This window comes from Prunus dulcis, chromosome 2 (genome assembly GCF_902201215.1).
Source record: "Prunus dulcis chromosome 2, ALMONDv2, whole genome shotgun sequence".
Classification (NCBI taxonomy): Eukaryota; Viridiplantae; Streptophyta; class Magnoliopsida; order Rosales; family Rosaceae; genus Prunus; species Prunus dulcis.
The window spans coordinates 905,225-910,814 of record NC_047651.1 but is presented as its reverse complement, the minus strand read 5'-3'; the positions used below and the strand labels follow the sequence as shown (position 1 = coordinate 910,814).

General features: G+C 40.7%; 1 long non-coding RNA gene and 1 pseudogene across 1 annotated transcript; one reads left to right on the top strand and one right to left on the bottom strand.

Annotated features, from left to right (window-relative positions):
- Positions 1-1,032: 1,032 nt before the first annotated feature.
- LOC117619906 lies at positions 1,033-2,588 on the bottom strand (annotated as a pseudogene).
- A 1,237-nt stretch (positions 2,589-3,825) lies between these two features.
- LOC117617317 lies at positions 3,826-4,114 on the top strand. The gene is made up of 3 exons (XR_004584324.1): positions 3,826-3,866; positions 3,952-4,006; positions 4,086-4,114. It is a non-coding gene; the product is annotated as an uncharacterized LOC117617317 (long non-coding RNA).
- Positions 4,115-5,590: the final 1,476 nt, after the last annotated feature.

Sequence of the window (5,590 nt, the reverse complement as noted above, 5' to 3'; positions counted from 1 at the left end):
GATTATCCGTTGGACACTTTAAGGATTTTTCGGAAGTATATTGGACCGGACATCATATTTTCCAGATAGAGCTCAACTCCATCACCATCATTTTGGGATGATGTGAGGCATATTTGATGCTATCTCACCATAACACCATATACGAGCATATTTTTGAGTGAACTTACAAATAGCCCAAGTGTTATTAGATATGCGGACTCTGGAAATCTTTATGGTCGCTTACTGGAAAAAGCTAGTCATGAAGTTTTCAGGGGGGAGATATTCATCAGGGGGAGCGTGGTATTAATAAAGACCTTCACACACTGTACTCTTTTTCCTTCATCCAGTTTTTTTTTTTTTATCCCACTGGGTTTTTCCTGGTAAGGTTTTAACGAGGCAGTGTCGCTCAAGATTGACTCACAGAAGCAGTGTCAACTATGATATTCAGAAAGATGATCAACAGTATGACTTCAAGATATTTTGCCAAGCATCAGGGGGAGCGTGCTATCAATAAAGACCTTTACACACTGTACTCTTTTTCCTTCGTCCGGGTTTTTATCCCACTGGGTTTTTCCTGGCAAGGTTTTAACGAGGCAGTGTCGCACGCGTGTCAATATACACAGAATTTTATGTTACACATGGTTATGTACTCTTTTTCCCTTCGACCAGTTTTTTTTGTCCCACTGGGTTTTTACTGGCAAGGTTTTTAACGAGACATATTCCATACCATTTGTGGTCTCCAAGGGGGAGTGTTGTAAAGTCAAGGATGGATCCCAAAATGGTAGAGCCCACTACCTAATTGATTGAAGAGAAATGATGAAGCTTGTTTGCCATCATCGCTTGAGAGCCAACCACATATCCACGGGAGGCAATAACACTACCAGATTTTGTTGCCTATAAAATAAGACTTCATCCTCACTTGTAATGTACAGAGAAAACATTCAATGAAAATATTAGACTTCTATGCCTCCTCTCCATCTCAATTCCCTCCGTAATCTATTTAGTTTACAACATCAGTAATTATATACACACCCCTACAATATAAAGATGAAGTCAAGAAAAAGCATGGAGTCCCTCGATGAGAAAAGTTGTAAAAGCCTCCATCTGAGGCTTTGGTAGGACCAAGCCAACCTCAATCCCGCCCAATATTTCTCTACTCTCAGTGAGTGAATAGCTTGAGATTGTTTGAGCAACTCACGTAATCGTTGACCTCTTGCCAATTGATTCTGAGTAGCTTTATCGAGATCAGAAGCGAATTGTGCAAAGGCTTCTAATTCTGCAAATTGTGCCAATTCCAACTGCACCATCAATTCCAATATCCTCTATCTTTTTGGGCCTTCCCCATCCAAAATCTGTCTCATAAAGATCCACCTTAGGTGACCCGAAAACCATAACATGAAGCTCCGACCCGAACATCACCTCCCACTCAGATATCCACTTCTCTGCACCTCCCAAAATTTCCTTGTCTAGCTTCTTAATAGTGTTTCCAATTGCCCTTGCTGCAACAACAATTCATTTTTCTCCCAACAAGTCCTTCCTCACCGCCATCGACCGGCCAAACCCAACGCAATTACCGACATATGTTGGCGGTACTGGATGACCCATTCGAGTTAACCAGCCCACAATGAACCCAAAATAGTTCGGATCTTCACCACACCAAATGTTGTGATTAAGATAATTTTCTTGGATTTTGACCAAGCAAACCCACAGAAATGCACATGTTAGGACATATGGCGATAAATGTACCGGTGTGGCTCACTTCCCTTGTTGCATAAAGCAATAATCCAGTTCTTGATGCCCTCCATTTGGGCCAAGTCCACCAAAAAAGTGGCCCTAACCGCGTTCGTTGAATGTCCATTATAATAACTAGGACCAAGAAGAACCAAGCCTTGCGAAGAAATTCGCTTCCACCACTCCTTTAGGAAGATAGCCTCAAACCCATATGGATCAACAATAGTCGTACGATCATAAGAGGGCTTTGATCGTACATCTACTTTTGATGAATCTCCAAGCCTAGAGAATGAGGCCCAAGCCTTGATGAAATTGTTGAAGGTCCTCCCATCAGCAACAACATGATGGTATGCAAGTCCAATGCAAATCCCACAATTTGGGAACACTGAAATTTGAACACTTGACAAAGGAAGTTTGGCTGCTTGTGTAGCATTACTAATAGGTGCAAAACTACTACTTGATGCTAGTTCAGGCACAAGTGTGTAAAATTCTTCCACTTCTCTTGGGAAATTGCTTGAAAGATATACAAAGTCTCCATCTGACTCGACAACGGTCACCGAAATCGAGTCACCTTGGGTGTAGACGAGCTCGGGAATGCCGGGTTCGAGAAGGGCCACTAGGGTTCCGGCGAAAGGGTAAAAGTGTTGGAGAGTGAGGGAGAGAGAGTGCTTGAGGTTTGGGAGGACGGTGGAAGTGAAATGACAAGTGGGAAATGGGAATTCATAGAAGAAAAGAGGTAGGCTTGGAGAGAAGAAGAGCCATGGTATGTCAAGGAAGGTCAGAGGGAGAGAGGTTTGTGAAATATCAGGTGAGCAGGAGTTTGGTGGGGGAGAGACTTGGCATTGCTCAAGAACTTTGACTTTGGAGAGTCTAGCCATGGATGAAAAAGAGAGACAAGGGGAACACACAAATATAACGTCCACATTGCATTCTTTCCACGTTCAGCCCAAAATTGTGTGTTTAAATTATCTGAGTGCTGGGCCAACTTATTTAATTAAAGAAACACGTGAAATCAAACGATCGGAAAGTTAATCTTCATTACATCAAAGTCATCTTCTTCAACTCCTCTTCTGATCAAAGTCATCTTCTTCAACTCCTCTTTTGATCAAAGTCATCTTCTTCAACTCCTCTTCTGTAGAAAGTTTCTTCCTTGTCTCTGCAACCTCTCTCTCTTCTTTGTCATCATTGTAGAAAACCCATATTCTAGGGTTTGGATTTTGGGGAAATTTTTTGGGTTAGCATTTTGGGTTGATAATAGGAATTGGAATTCAGTTTTTCCAGTCGCTGGTAGGTTGTTGGCACTCCTCTCATCTGCAATCGAGCCCTTGTGAAAGCATTTGGTATTAGTTCCTTGTGAAGGTAAGTTAACACTATGTTTTATGTTATTGTTAATTGAATTTCTGTGGTGATGAATTGGGGCAAGAGGGGAAGTAGGTTTCTCACATTCATGAGATGAAGTGGGTTTCTCAGTCTGAAAGTGTCGTGAGGTGAAGTGGGTATCTCACATTCATGGTTGTTATGTTCATGCAATTGCATATCTCTATATGCAATTACTAATCGCCTGTATGCAAATCCAAGTAACTGAATGCAATTACAGTATATAGTTTTGTTTTGAAATTATGCACGTGAGGTGATTTCGTGGTAGGTAGGTAGGTTTGAATGTGTTTTTGAATTTTTTGTATGGGGAGTAAACTGTTCCGAAAGTGTAATGTTAGGAATGGTTAAGATTTGGATTGGGATTTGAAATGAGTCAGAATGTCCGCCCAATATAGAAATGCATTGGTGGGTTGTGTGTATTATCTGTGCAATGTTATAATGGAGGGCTGATGCACTTGCAAGTAGTGTCGTGCAATTGCATATCAGTACATGCAATTACTAAGCAACTGTGTGCAAATCCTGGTCCCCGTATTTTTTGAATTAAGCAATGTGATGTTGTAGTGTTTACTGGGTTTACGGGGTTTACGGGGTTTAGGGTGTATTAGGCTTTGGATTAGTATTCAAATGATCGGCGCTAGAGAGAATTGCATGATAGTGTTTTGTACTTGATTTGTGCAAGTTATGGAAGCTCAAAAAAGGGGATCAGCGAAAGGAAAGCGCAAGGCCGAGAGGACTGTGCAACAAACAAGAGTTGGCCGAGATGCATTTTTTAATTTCATGTAAGTTACACGTACATCTAGAAATTGGAAATGTGGTTGCTTAATATTATAATGGTTTTTTTTATAAAAAATAAATGATTTACAGGAAAAAAGAACGACATGAAATGGGGAAAGTGGCCAATGCAAAGTTGGACCATAAGGTGAGAGATGACAATGATTTGGTCAGTTTATTAATTATTTTATTAAGAAGGGTATATTCATGAGAATTTTTTATTTCAGGTACAAGAAGAGATTAGTAATAAGTGGAGGAAATTGAACAATCAACACCATCATCATCACCCACCCCCTTCTTCTTAGGCGTGGAGGAGCCTCTTGAGCTACCAACCATTGAATGTGACATTATTTGGGTTTTCGTTTTTCTCTTTCAGGTTGTGTATGAGTAATGTTATTAGTAAAAGAGGTGGAAATGTTTGAGTTGAAATGTATAGGAAGTAACTCCTTAAATAATCCTTCGTCTGTAGTTGGTAGCTGGTATTTGGTACTTGGTACTTTGGATTGGGTTCCTTTTTCGTTAGAAGGTCAAAGTTTTCTAAACAAATGCACCTACTTGCGTTTGGTTGAACACATACCCGTTTGTTCGAAAAAGTAAGTTGGTTGGGTCCATCTTTCTGGGGAACGGTCAACTTTATTGAATGAACGCAACTCTTGCGTTCACTTGAACCAACACCAGGTTCATTAGAAAAAGTCATTTGATTGGACTCATTTTTAGGGGAACGGGTTACTTTACTCAACGAACGCAACGCTTACGTTCAGTAGAACAAGCACTCCGTTTCTTTGAAAAAGAAAGTTTGTTGGATTTATTTTTTCAGCGAACATCAAACTTTCCTCCACGAACGCACATGTTGCATTTGTGTGAAAAAGTAATCCGTTTGTTTGAAAAAGTAAGGTGGTTGAGGCATGTTTTCCGCGAACGGGTAACTTTTCTCAAGGAACGCACGTATGGCGTTCGTCTGAACAAATACCCTGTTGGTTTAAAAAAGTAACAATGACGGCGGGGCTTTTTCAGCGGAACGTCGAGTATTTCTGAAAGAAAGCAAATCCTTGCGTTCATTTGAACAAACGCCCCGTTTGTTTAGAAAAGTAAGTTTGTTGGGGCCTTTTTTAGGAGAACGGGTAACTTTACTGAACGAACGCAATCCTTGCGTTCGCTAGAACAAACATTCCGTTTGTTTGAAAAAGTAAGGTGGTTGGATTTCTTTTTTCGGCGAACATAAAACTTTCCTCAGCGAACGCACCTGTTGCGTTTGTGTGAAAAAGTATTCAGTTTACTTGAAAAAGTAAGGTGGTTGGGGCATGTTTTCGGCGAACGGGTAACTTTTCTCAAGGAACGCACGTATTGCGTTCTTGTGAACAAATACTCTGTTAGTTTAAAAAAGTAACTATGTTGGCCTTCTTTTTCGGCGGAACGTCGAGTATTTCTGAACGAAAGCAAACCCTTGCGTTCATTTGAACAAACGCCCCATTTGTTTAGAAAAGTAAGTTTGTTGGGCCCTTTTTTAGGGGAACGGGTAACTTTACTAAACGAACGCAACCCTTGCGTTCGCTAGAACAAACACCCCGTTTGTTTGAAAAAATAAGTTTGTTGGATATATTTTTTTGGGGAACATAAAACTTTCCTCAACGAGCGCACCTGTTGCGTTCGTATGAAAAAGTATTCTGTTTTCTTGAAAAGGTAAGGTGGTCGGGGCATGCTTTCAGCGAACGGGTAACTTTTCCCCAGAAAC